The 13533-nt window shown below is 43.0% G+C and overlaps 1 long non-coding RNA gene across 9 annotated transcripts in view; it reads left to right on the forward strand.

Annotated features, from left to right (window-relative positions):
* Nucleotides 1-11451, forward strand: part of LOC115611986 — a 73253-nt gene extending 61802 nt beyond the window's left edge. For all 9 annotated transcript variants that reach the window (XR_003992824.1, XR_003992812.1, XR_003992817.1 and 6 more), the window contains 2 exons: nucleotides 9079-9238; nucleotides 11211-11451. This is a non-coding gene — a long non-coding RNA (uncharacterized LOC115611986). The remainder of the gene's footprint in view (nucleotides 1-9078; nucleotides 9239-11210) is intronic.
* Nucleotides 11452-13533: the final 2082 nt, after the last annotated feature.

The following is a 13533-nucleotide window of genomic DNA, read 5'->3' on the forward strand; positions in this document are numbered from 1 at the left end:
ACCCAGAAATGTTGGAGGTAACTCGAGGTTTCATGCTGCTCCTTTGGAAACACATGGGTGAAAGAGACCCCATCCACATACCACAGCACCACATTGGTGAGTAGGCAATGGTTAAACACTTTGTGTTGATATTGAGGTACCTGGGAGGCCAGGAGATGGAAGGATCAGCCCTTTCCATCAGGTGGAAGTTGGTCCTTTTAAAGCAGGCAGCTGTCAGTGCTGGGCATGCTGGTCTGTGTACAAACACCACCATGAAAAGCCACTTGGAACCACTTTATTTGGTTAAAATTCCCATTAGGCACAAAAAGCTGAGGAACTGGGAGCACGGAAAGAAAAGCTTCATCTAAACCACACTTTTTCTATTTACTGTTATTTTGATTTATTTAATTAAAGAAATAATCAGAAAAGAATGTCAAAAGTATTCTGTAATACTTTTGTATTACAGAATGTATGCTGTAAAGGAAAAATGGTGGTGTAGTGTCAGAGTTGCATCAAAGTGATGTGTCAGAATGCAGTAAGATGGTCTGCATACCAAAATTAAGCAAGGAGCATGATATCTTTGACAGAAAGCAATGGCAAAAAATGTTTAAAGGTAAAAAAAAACCCAAACTGCATCATCCTGCATTACTGCAGCCTTGCAGAATTTCATTCACCCAAGATGAGTGATTTGTTTTGATGGGCAAGCAAAATATAATCATGTGAGGGAAGGAGTAGGGAAAAGGGAGGGGGTCCATTATCGTCATCTTGCAAAAGGGTGGGTGGATAGATTTCGTGCCTGAGCTGGTAAATTTGTAGTACAGCTTTGCATGGCTGGGATAATATAATAAACTGACTTAAATATAAATGCCATTTAGGAGCTATTCCATAGTGAACAGTTAAAATGATGGCATTCAACAGAACTGCCACAACAGAGCCTGCTGTTGCTGCTAATTTGCTGAAGTGGATCTGCTGTCTTTACTTCCTCCGCTGCTCCTGCTGCACCTCAAGGCACGCTGAGGGCTCATCCATCACGTGCCGGCTCATAACAAGGCAAGAAGAGGGAGCTCGATTGTAGCATACAAGAAACTGAAGTGTAGGTCCAAAAGGTCACAGGAAACCATCAACTGTTTAGAACGGGCGAGCTGGATAAAGATCTTGCAGAGGAAAACATTGCATGAAGACTGTTGGCATGTTCCTCCTCCACTGTTAGCAGCATTGCAAGCGATGCTGTGTGCAGGCAGGGCGAGCTGGAGCACGCTGAGGACAAAGCCCCAGAAGGCCACATCGTGCTTGATAAGCTTTTAATGCAGAACAATTGCAGATTGGCATTAATGCTCCAATGGAGAACTGAGATACACAACCTTATTCCCTTCTGTCGTGTGTCATTAGGTCAAAAGAGTGGATAATAACAGCGAGGCATTAGTCCTACCAGAGTGCTGCACTGACACATGCTACATGGACATGTGGGCACGGTTTTGGCATCTAAGCATGCTCTGCCATGACGTGACTTTTAAATAGGTGCTCTCATGTCACGCAACACACAGCACTGAGCAGGCCCTGGGGTCTGGAAATGTGCCTTGTCTTTTTGTGATCATTTCATGATCATTTCATGATGACTTAATGATCTTTTCATACCTTTTGTGAGATGGTAGGTAAGGGAAGCCACACTGGTCCATGCTATCCAATAATGGCCGGGGTGGGTATTAAACCTCTTGGCAAACAGTTGAACACACTCTTCCTAAACTGATTCCTCATGATAACCCACCAGGCTGCAATGCAGATGATAAAGCTCCATCTGACAACGCAATCCAGACTTCGCACTACCAGTCACGTCAATCAACATCTGAACTAATGTCAGAGTCTTCTCTTTCTAATGAGCTGCTGCGCTGAGACACAGCCTTGCTATCAGTCAGATACCTGTAATGAGATAGAATGAATGGCAAGACCCCTCTTCAGACACTTTCTCTCATCTAGCCACAGACGGGCTTCGTTGTTCACTTATTTCAGTACAGAGCAAGAGTTTCTTCCCGAAGGTCTCTACCAGTATCACATATATTCATCTAACACCTCTTTTACATTTGTTTTTTTGCAGCTCTTTAGAGAATTTCTACCAGGAATTAATCTGAGGGTTGTTTTCTTTTCCATGCTAATTATTTGCAATCCCAGTGCTTGCATATAAGGGCATCTTAATGTACGCTTCCAATTCAAAGTATGTTGCCATGTCCCCAGGTTGGACACCTCGTGTAGCACTCTGCTTTCCTTAAATTATCTGGCTACAAGGCACGTTTGTCCAGCTGCTCATGCTTGGATTTTAAGCAGCAGCTACCATGCAGTGGTGTATCCTATTTACACATCCCTTAATATCACTGGAGGAACCAGAGGGATGTGCTCCAAATCCATAGCTTTCCATCAATGTAACAAAACCACAGTAATGATTTCTTTATCTCTCTTTGCCTGTCATACTACTGCTGAATGGCCTGAACTGAACAGTTACTGCCAGGCCCAGAGGTTCTGCCCAAGCCAGATCTAGGGCTGTTTGCTGAGAAGGTAATTTATAGCTGCAGTGGTTGACAAAGTGCCCATAAACTGTAGGAGAGGAGAAGTCGATGAGCAATAAGGAAAGCTGCAGCATTTGATACAATATCTCCCACTCAACTTTTATATGGAATTCCTTTTTAATTACTAAATTAAGAAAAGCACATGGGTTTGTTTCTGTACAGGGCTTAACACTCAGCACAGACAAGTTGGCTATTATTTGTTACTCCTATCAAAACAGTCATTACAGAAAAGCTGGGCTCGGGTTTGTGTTGCAAACTGAGGTTGTGACTTGTCTCTTTCTCATCTTCCCAAATATTTCAGTCAGGTTTTGTTTATCTTAAACCAACATCTTACATCTCTCAGTGGCAGGTCTCAGCATGCAATTATTTATTCCCTTCTCATTGCATGCCACATAAAAAGCATTATCAAGTTTGTATCTTTAAGACTAATGAGCTGTTGGTTAACACTTTTGAGGCAATTAACCAGCAGTATCACTTCTTATCAACTGACAGAGACATCGTTGCATTCAAATTTCTCCATGGGGTAACACATACATCCAGAGTTCAGCCCCTGATTGCTCTGACAGACAAGGCTGCAGGTGAAGAGCAATGGGAATCCAAAAGTGACCTGTCCATTAGAGCCCTGATGTCCTGGCTCATGTGGTCAGTGATGCACTGGGGCAGATAGGGCGGTGGTACTCAGCAGAAGTGCTTGTGTTTGTTACTCCATACGTGCAGCCCCTCTCAGGCTGGTTATCAGAGCCTGCTGCCTGCACAGGGACCCCAGCCAGGGCTTCTCAGAGCCCTGTCACTGCCTGGATGCTGCAGCAGTCCTGCAGGGCCAGCAGCATCTGGCTTAGGACAAAGCTGCCCTTCAGGTTCCTCTGGTTGCTGCCAAGGGACCAATAAAGCAGGCTCAAGCTCAGGACAGAACAAACGATCTTCAGCAATGGCTGTACCATTATCCTTGACCAGGGGACAGACACAGAGGAAAACCAGGTGAGAAGGTGATGAAGTCTGTGAGGACCCAGAATCTTTAATTTCCATGCTCAAGCACCCACAGGGATTTAACTTGGAAGGTGCAGAGCTCTCCTATGCCTTTAAAATGCATGGCTTTAAAACACGTACATTTTTTTCCTGTACAGTTGAGATTTCTTGCTGTGAAATAACTTCTTGTGACAGCACTGATCCTCCACACACATCTAATTGAAAACTTTTGTTTGTTTGTTTCCAGGATTAGTATTTCATTTGATATTTTCTTTTAATTAATAAAAAAGTGAGGGTCTCCTTTTCAAGTTTGTCCTTTGTCAAAAGGCCATTTTTTGTCATAGTGTACTTTGTGCATCCTTGCTGGCCCACTTGGCTGTGGGAGGAAAGATTCATGGTCCAGCACACACTTCTACTGGAGAGTGATACTGGGGGCAGCATGAAACAGGGGCAGGCAGTGCAAAGGTGCCTGCACACCTTCCCTGCTAGAGGTATCACAGCCCAGCCACTGATGGTTGTTAGCAGAACAGGCACGTCTGCACAGAGAGGACATAGCCACTCTTCACCTCAGGGACAAGCCTAAGGGGCTTTATTTTGCAGCCCAGGCTAAGCATCCCACCAACACAGAGGACAAGCCTAATTCCCCTAAAGCAAGCACGTTCCTCACGTGGCATGGCAACCCCTCACAGGACATTTGTAGCCAAAGCCACAGCTTCATCTCCTTGATGCACACCCCGCTCCCAGGGCGCTGCTCCAGGATTTTGCCGGCAGAACTTAGCATAATCCTGGGCTGCACCTGAGAGAGGGATTCCAATGCCTGGATTGTGGCTGCCAGTCCCTGTCGGTACAGAAAAGCCCTGATGGGAAAGTGTGGTGACTCTGAGGGTATTGTAAATCAAATGAATCCATAAGGCTCCGGGGAGGTAATGTTCCACCTGAGATTCATATGCAAACTCTGAAATATTAAAAGCACCCCAGTGAAGGCATTGCTAATTAAAAGGAGAAAAACGTTCATGTGTAGAGAACAAATTATTTAAAACATAAATTATTTCTTATTTAGATAATGGTGTCTAATTAAATGTTGAAAGAGCCAGATAGCAGTTTACACTGTAAAATGATCTGTTAAACACGTTCCCGTTAACATCAATACAGCTATTGACAAGCAGATCCAATTTTGTTTTACTTTGAGAGAGCAGACAATAGCCAGTTTTACTACTGCTATCTTATTTTACAAGCATTAATGAACAATTAACCAACACTAGCACTCTTTCCATCTGTAATCCTGTAGTAGGATCACTAATCTCCACCACTAGCAGCTAATGATGAAGGTCTCTTAAGCTTTACTTCTTATCTCAGCCAGTTCTTAATACTTGCATAAGTATGCTTTCTGAGCAGGGCGGCCCCCCATTGCTCTGCGACTTGAATACAAAAGACTGGTGAAATTTTTGAAGGGTTTTCTGTTCAATAACACTTCTATACTTATGTTTGCCTTCCTACAACAACAAACACAAGTGATCAGCAGAGGACTAGCAAGGTCACTAAGGGCTCTGTGTTTCCATACTTGTTCTAATACTTATAAGAATGTATTCATGCCCTATTATATATATTCCCTGGCTGCTCAGGCAGAAGCTCTAAACTAAACTAAACTGAAATGAAATAAAGGGGGGAAAAAACAGAAGACTAAAACAGTATTTACTTCAAGAACAAGTTTGCTGTTTGTGTCGAACAAAAGGAAGTTGGAAAGCGGTTGCCATTAAAAATACATGCAAGATAAATGCAACTTATAGTACACAATACACATGACATTTTCTAACTTCTCTTTCAAAGTGTTCCTGTGCACACCGTACACACGAGATCTGTGTACCGGGATGACAGGGAAGTTACCATATGCCGTTCTATTTATTACATGCACACTGCTTGAACATGGTGGCCCTGACCCAAGCAGAACTCAGGACAATTCAGGGGTAGTTTCTTGGCCTTGATACAACTACTCCAGCTGGGTCCAAACATCCACTGCAGCTGCTGGATGTGAGTAGCAAAAGGCTGGTTCCAGCCAGGGAGGTGATACAGGCCCATTAAAAGCACAGCTGGACCCTGATAGCATTAAAGTGTGCAGTAGGCGGATGAGCATCAAGTTGCTTCACCATACTTGACATGGAGGTACATCCTCAGATTGCAACAGGTTATCAGGAACTGGAGTACTGCGTACAGTTCTGGTGTCCTCAACATAAAAAGGACATGGAGCTGTTGGAGCGAGTCCAGAGGAGGGCCACGAGGATGATAAGAGGGCTGGAGCACCTCCCATATGAAGACAGGCTGAGAAAGTTGGGGCTGTTCAGCCTGGAGAAGAGAAGGCTGCGTGGTGACCTCATAGCAGCCTTCCAGTATCTGAAGGGGGTCTACAAGGATGCTGGGGAGGGACTCTTCCTTAGGGACTGTAGTGGTAGGACAAGGGGTAATGGGTTCAAACTTAAACAGAGGAAGTTTAGATTAGATATAAGGAAGAAGTTCTTTACAGTGAGGGTGGTGAAGCACTGGAATGGGTTGCCCAGGGAGGTTGTGGATGCTCCATCCCTGGCGGTGTTCAAGGCCAGGTTGGACAGAGCCTTGAGCCACATGGTTTAGGGCAAGGTGTCCCTGCCCATGGCAGGGGGGTTGGAACTAGATGATCTTAAGGTCCTTTCCAACCCTTACGATTCTATGATTCTATGATTCTATGAACTGAGAACAAACGTGTCTACAAGCTATATCCCCAGAGACTTTTTAGCAATAACTAGTAGTATGGGGCATTGCTGAGGAAATGTGCTGTATAAGCAGCTAGAAATTGAGAATTAATGTACCTAATGCATTCGAAAGCTGCCTCCTTGTATGCTCTGTTCCAAGACGTCTTCTAGTCTAAGGCATACAAAGAAGCTGAATTCACCTGGCACCCATGGTTGAGAGATAGCTTGGAAACAACTCCTACTGAGTGTCACAGACACTAATTGGCCCCTACATGGATACAGGCTGGTTTTTTGTTGTGCTTGTACAACGCGTATCACAATGCTGACCTTTTCTTTCACCAGACCTCCTCAGCACAGACAATAAATAGCATTAATTAGAGAAAATACCCGCCCTTGCTCTGTACCTCTGCAGGAATTGTGACTAAACCTCACTTTTACCAAAAGAAAGTACCACTGAAATCCTAAATAAAGTAGCCTGGGTGTGCATGGTGGAAGGCGCAGGGATAAAGGGTTCTGGGACTACCTGCAGTCTTTATTTATTCAAGTAGAACTTCTATTAAAGTCGAGAGGGATTTTGCCAAAGTGAGGCCAACCAAGATGTCAGCAGCAGGCCTTATCAAATCCAGAGAGTGAAATGACTGCTTATGGAAAAATCACCAGCCATTAGTGAGAAAAGAAGGAAGATTTTGATTTGTTTCACCCAGCTTTTTCATTTTTAAGCCTTTGCTGTTTGGCTTCATATCTGATGTATGGAGATTTCCTTGATGTGACAGTCACCCACAGTGAGGGTGGATAGCTCATTCTCATTCCCATTCCCCTCTGCAGGCTTCAAATCTCAGCAACAACTCCAGGTGACAATGGCAGGATCAGAAGATGGGGGAGAGGGGGTGGATGGAGCTAATTTCTGCTTGACGCATTAGAAGGATTCCCATTACAGTGGTTGCATAGCATAGAGCTTGGCATGTTTATTTGGATTGCCTGCATATTTGACCATGAGATTCATCCATTACCCTGACTGCATAGCAATATTTGAGCTGTCTTCAACCCAGCTCAGCTGTACAAGTACCAGAGAGAAGAAAATTAACTGTATTAACACACTTTAATTAATATACATTTCTATACTAAAAGGGCAAATTATCCATGGTGGAGATCCACAGCTAAGCCCATTCTGATACTTGACATAGCATCTAGGTCCACATTTTCCTGCATTGTACACCATAGTGTCAGGGCTATGGGGAGTGGCTGGAACAGCAGTAAAGTGATGGGCTAGTGCAGTAGACAAGTGTAAGCACAGCCTGGTCAAATGATTGCTTGGATTAAGCATAAAATTAGTCACTATTTTCCTTCAACTGCTCCCAAAATGCTCGTTTACTTCCATTTAATTTTTGCGTTTTCCCAAAGGGATTGTCATTTTTACTCATACCTGCTGTACAAAGCAAATGTCAGTGTTTAGTGCATTGTTTCCATCTTTATATGATAAAGGGGAAGATAGAAGCTAATTAACAATACTGTTTCCAAGATAGAAAAAGAGCTTGTCTGTGATGATAGTGCTTTGAATTAACCAGGATGAAGCCAAAACCTTGGCTCAACATTTCCACTTTGTAGGTATTGGATATACTTCTCCACCCCCACCCAGCTCACATATTCATTACCCAAATTGCCTATCCTCAAAGTGATAATATAGTGTGGTACAACATGCCCCGACAGGACACAAATTGACTCTGTGCCTAGATACTACACAGACAGTGTAAAGCAAATATCTCACTCTATTATCTGTTGTCTCTATGAATCAACAGATTACATGGTTCACTGGGTAGCTGAATAACTTTTACACAGTTTGCTCATATCTATTTACACATATTCCACAAAAAATACATTAACACCAAAGAAAAAATGTAGAAAAAAGTATACCTGCAGAATCCAGATAAATTACACATGTGAAAAAACACAATAAACAGTCATGCTTGTATTCCATATACAGTATCTGTAGATATGAAAGAAGACTCTTCTCTAGCGACAGAAACCTGAGACCAATAGTCCTGTGCAAGGCCCTAAAAATCTTAAAAGCAACCTTTAATGTATGCAAGTTTGTGGCTCAGATTATGCACCACATTTTAAAGAGCCCTTAGTGTTGCCCAGAGTAGTCCTACCCTCAGCAGAGGGTGCTTCACTGATGATCTCCTTGTAGGTGCATCTCCATCCATGTCTAAGCTGTGGCTATTCAGAGCTCCACATCTCCTGCATCCACTGTCATTCCTAGCCACCATTTTGCCAGTTTTTGGAAGGGAAATCAGCATGCCATGCCTTCTTTTTTCATGCCTTGTGTGACAATGTCGTGAGCGGAGCAGTTTGCCCCATGTCACCTTAGAAAGGAGCAGAGCTGCAGCCAACTGTGGGATTTATACACAGCTCTCAAACTGCATACAGATACCCTGCTGTCTGGATCACTTGTGTTTGCCAGCACTCAAGAAGCACAAGTGAAAACTCTGCGAGAGAAGAACAGAAGGTGTCTATGCCTTTCAGTGCTGCACCTTACAAATCCGAATGCTCGAATTCCACCCCCCATACACACACACATATACACATTTTACATACATATACCTACACACACAGAGGGACCTAACCAAGCACATTTCCCTATCCAGCATCTTCAGCAATTCTCCACATTCTTCTCCACCCACCTCTGTACCACTGGGTTATTTGCACTGGTGCATTACAAGTTGTTCTCTCTTTTCCTCTTCTCTGTTGCCCCAGCCAACTCTTTTCCCTCCCAGATACCATTTAAACCTATTCCCTGACTCAGTTAGCACTCCACTTTTTCCCTGTCTCACTCCAGACATTGACTTTTCCAGACAGTCACAGTGGCACTAGAAGCTCTTGCCCTATCTCCTGTCTCCTGCATCCCTGATATATCTTCTTCCAGCAGTGGAAGCATCTCCCTTCAGCAGAGATAACAGGCAGTGAAAACTTTGGTCCACCTAATCATCAACTGCTTTTTACCTTCTTTAAAAGGTAAGTTCGTCTTGAATTTCTGAGCCAGTTATTTCAAACCTAATACAATAATGAAGCAAAAGAGTTTAAAAATGTATTGTACCACATGGAAGTTAAATGGTAGTATCACAAACTTCCAATTACATTAAACAGAACAGCAACAGTAATTTATTTTAAGATTAAAGCTAAACAGAGGGATATATTCAAATTTAGTAGCTTGCAGTATCTGTTTGTAGGTATGAAATAAATAGCTGTGAAAGGAAGGCTTTTCAGTGCTAATTAAGTAGCATATGAACAGTCAAAAACTGCTGGATATTGGATTTTTAAGAGCGTGGGGTGAGGGGGATTTCTAGTATTCTGAATTGGTTAATAATATTTAACTTGAAAAGGAAGGTTTGTTATAGCTACTAGGTTTTCCACTGTAAATCATGCCTGCTACTCTGGGCAACAAATCCTACATGCTTTTGGTAATGGAAGATGCTGTTGTAACAGCCTTTTGTGCATCCTGATTGAAAATTCAGCTGCATAACCCTCACTGAACTGTTTATCTTATGTACTTATTTAACTAACATTCAAACTGACAAGTCTCCTATTTCTGGGCTTTCTTTTTATACTTTAATGTATGCCTTATCAGATGAAGCTCAGCTACTACCAAACTTTGCATGTTTTTGATTTTGCACATAAACTGAAGGGCAGAATTCCAGTCTATGTCCTCAGTCATTCAATTTTTCAAGATCTTTGAACAAGACTTCAAACCCTGCAAAAATACAACCCAAATACAGGCTTGCTTCTCTGTCTGTACAAATACGTGAAAGAAACTGGTATGTCAAGTTTCAATGTAGGCAAGCCTAATTGAAGCTTTAACTACATTCGAAACAAGAGGCAGGCAGCACTACCAAACTGACTTATTCAAGGGCAGAAAGACATTCTGGAATAGAGCTCGAAGTATTCATTACATATAAATTATCCAATTAATTTAAGGCATTTTTTCTGATCATTAATAATTCGCAAGCTGCTCCTGATGGTGGTTGATATGTGCATCAGCCCTGATCCTGACAACACTTAGGCGCGTGTTTAGCTTTTTATTTTCCCCATCATCCCATTGAACCCCATCAATTTTCCCTGTGTGCTGCAGGTGAGCCTATGGAGAGTTTTTGAACAGCTTGTTTCCCTGGGTAGTATTTTAAGGAGTAATCATTTGCTTAAGTCATGCAATATTGTGTCTGCACCTAATTGGGTGAATGACAGTTCTTGAAGAGAAGACTGAATGCTGAGTAGCAAAAGATGAACGTTCTTGTTCAAGCCCATTTTTCACACAAAGAGGTTTTATTTGAATAAAGCAGCGGTTTCACAAACATTTATGTGAACAAAACCAAATACTGATGCAAATATTCATAATTGTGAATAAAGCAGGACATGACATACCCTACATGAAAACAGACCATGGGAATGAAGGGTTCTGAGTGCTGTTTAGCCATAGGTACTTTACAATGTCTCCAGGAGAAGGTGGAAGAGTAAATGCCATGTATTGAGAAGCACTGTGGACTGCATTTTTAAAAGTGGAAGGCATTCCGAGAAGCCTGTTGTGTAATTTGGCTTCCTGGCCCATGCGCAAATTGTAAATTATGCAATCCTAAATGATCAACAGGTTCTTGTCCTACCTCTGCACAGAAGCCCTTGCACTTCTAAGGTACTTTAAATGAGACAAAACCTCACGTGGCTCGTTCTGTAGCCATCAAGAAAGCCACGAGCTGTCTATTTCCTGTCATGCCTATGGTCTCCACACAAATCTTCACTCCTGTTGCAATGCACTCATGGGAAGCTTGAATGATTGTCATTTCTAGTGCTGTAAGGATACGTTATTATGAAGTTGTCATTTCTAGTGCGTTAAGGATATCTTATTCTGGGTATCTTCTTCTGAAAGAAGAAAAGAAATATTAGTTAGCCAATTTCTAATGAGATTTCTCATGTGCTTGTTCCTATTTCTCCACAGGTCCATTTTTTCTGTACCTCAGTTAACATTCTCTTAGATACAGAATCATTGAACCATTTAGGTTGGAAAAGACCTAGAAGATCACTGAGTCCTGAATGTTAACCCAGCACTGCCAAGTCCACCACTAAACCATGTCCCTGAGTGCCACATCTACATGTCTCTTAAATACCTCCAGGGATGGTGACTCCACCACTTCCCTGGTCCGCCTTGACAATAAATCAATGCTTGACAATAAATCAAATACTGCAGCAAGTCCCCTGTAAATAAGATGTAATTAAATGCAACAATTCTCACTGATGGTTTAAACAATTATGCACATCCAGAGCCGTGCTGACAGCTAGGTATAATGCCTTACAAACTTTCAATTACCTGCTGTCCACCAACTGCTGTCTCACTCAAATCAGCATAAACTGCAGATCACTTAGGTTCTTTCCAGAGAGACCCACTCAAACATAGTACGATCCCAGAGCCTGACATAACAAAACATGATTGCTAAAACACAAAGGGAAGCAGGCTGATTTTTGTATCTGATATCTGACAACAACATGGATATAGTGAGTATTTGATTCAATTTTGTGTGTCAGATGGCAGCGGAGCAGACAATAAGGTGTCCACAGTATTTATGAACAGGCAAACACCACAGTTCACTGACGAGACAAAATACTTTTAGGTAGCACTGAACCTGTCTGCTTGCATTAGGTTGGGGCAGATTTCCAGATTGGATAGAAAAGCTGCTATTTTTTATGTATTTTAACCATTCTCATTGCTAGCACAGGACTTAGGACAGCTCTGGCCAATGTCTCTGTGGCCCTCTCACCTAGCTGTTCTTTCAACAGAGCCTCTTTCATTTGTACTCGGCATAATCAGCCAGGCTGGATTTCAATCGTATTGATGCACTGCCCACATAGCATAGGAAAAAAAATGTTACCCTTAAGGTCACAAGGAGGAATAACCTACTGGGGTTTCAAATCAAATGGCTCTGGACTGTGCTGGGGAGGTTCTGTCCCATGCTCCATGGCAAGTATACTCAGACAGCAGCACATCCAGTCTTCCTCTCAAACAAAGCATGATTTTTTCAGTCACTGCTCCACTGAGCATCAGTTATTATTAATTATTAAATTATTGACATAATTTCTACTGTATTATTAGGAAAAGCCTTTCCACTGGATTTTCTCCAGCCTTTCAGAAAGCCCATGCTGTAACAGCCGCACTGCCAATACTCCACTACTGCAGTGCAAGCATTTAAGGACAGACCTGAATGCTCCCTTCAGTTGCACAGAAGTATTTCCAGTAAGGCCAAAATCAGTAGAGATTTACACATCGCCACCTGTGGAAAGTGTGATACTCCAACCGATTCAGTGCTCTTACATCAGTGCAAAATGCAAATATAAATGAGTGACACTGCACTGAGAGAAGCTTTCCTTGGTGGAGAGCCATAGGTATAGAGGTACGTTGAAATTACCAGTTCAGGGGGTTAGACACTACTGGTGTTCTATGCAAAGCTCTCTGCATTTATGTTATTCTGGGGAATGAAGGCTTTGGGAAACCAAATGTCACTGTTGTCTGTGCAGCAGTCACTAATACAGTAGCACAGGCATGTGCCTTTGGGCTGGTGGGCACAGCCTGGCAAAGCCTAATAACACCATGCCTGTGGCAGTGGGTTTGGAACTAGATGATCTTAAGGTCCTTTTCAACCCAAACCATTCTGTGGTTCTATGACCACCTCAGCAGCCCTGCAGCCCTCGCCACGTGAGGAGCTGTATTGCTCGGTGATTTGTGAAGACAAATAGTGAGGCTCTTCTTGCTCACTACAGAAAATCTGGCCCCAGGTAGGCAAAGGCGCCTTGTCCTCCATCATCCCAGGCTGCCCAGGGCAAGGGAAAGATGCTGTTCCCAGCAAGGCAGAGGGAGCCATCACCATCCAGAATCCTGCTCCTGCCCTCACACTGCAGCAGCATCTCCTGCCCTATCGGTACCTTTGCTGGGGGACTCTTTGGTAGGTAGCCTGCCTCCTGCTACAGTGATATTTCAATCAGACAGAGGCTTTTCTTGGGGTGGGAGAAGGGGGGGAATCAACTGTTCCCTCTCAGAAAGTTTCACAGTGATTCTGTGAATTGCTATTTGAATCTGAACGCATTCAGAGACATATTTCCCCCCACAATTGCCAGCTGGCCCCAAACTCTCTGCCCTGACTGCACTCAGAAGTCTTCATCCTAATCCCAAACTATTCATCCCAAGACTTCTGCTGCCATCAATAGATTTAATATGTTTTTAATGCCTTCCTTGAACTTGCCTTGTCTCCTGTCAGCCAGCCAGAAGTGGT

Source organism: Strigops habroptila, chromosome 8 (genome assembly GCF_004027225.2).
Source record: "Strigops habroptila isolate Jane chromosome 8, bStrHab1.2.pri, whole genome shotgun sequence".
Classification (NCBI taxonomy): domain Eukaryota; kingdom Metazoa; phylum Chordata; class Aves; order Psittaciformes; family Psittacidae; genus Strigops; species Strigops habroptila.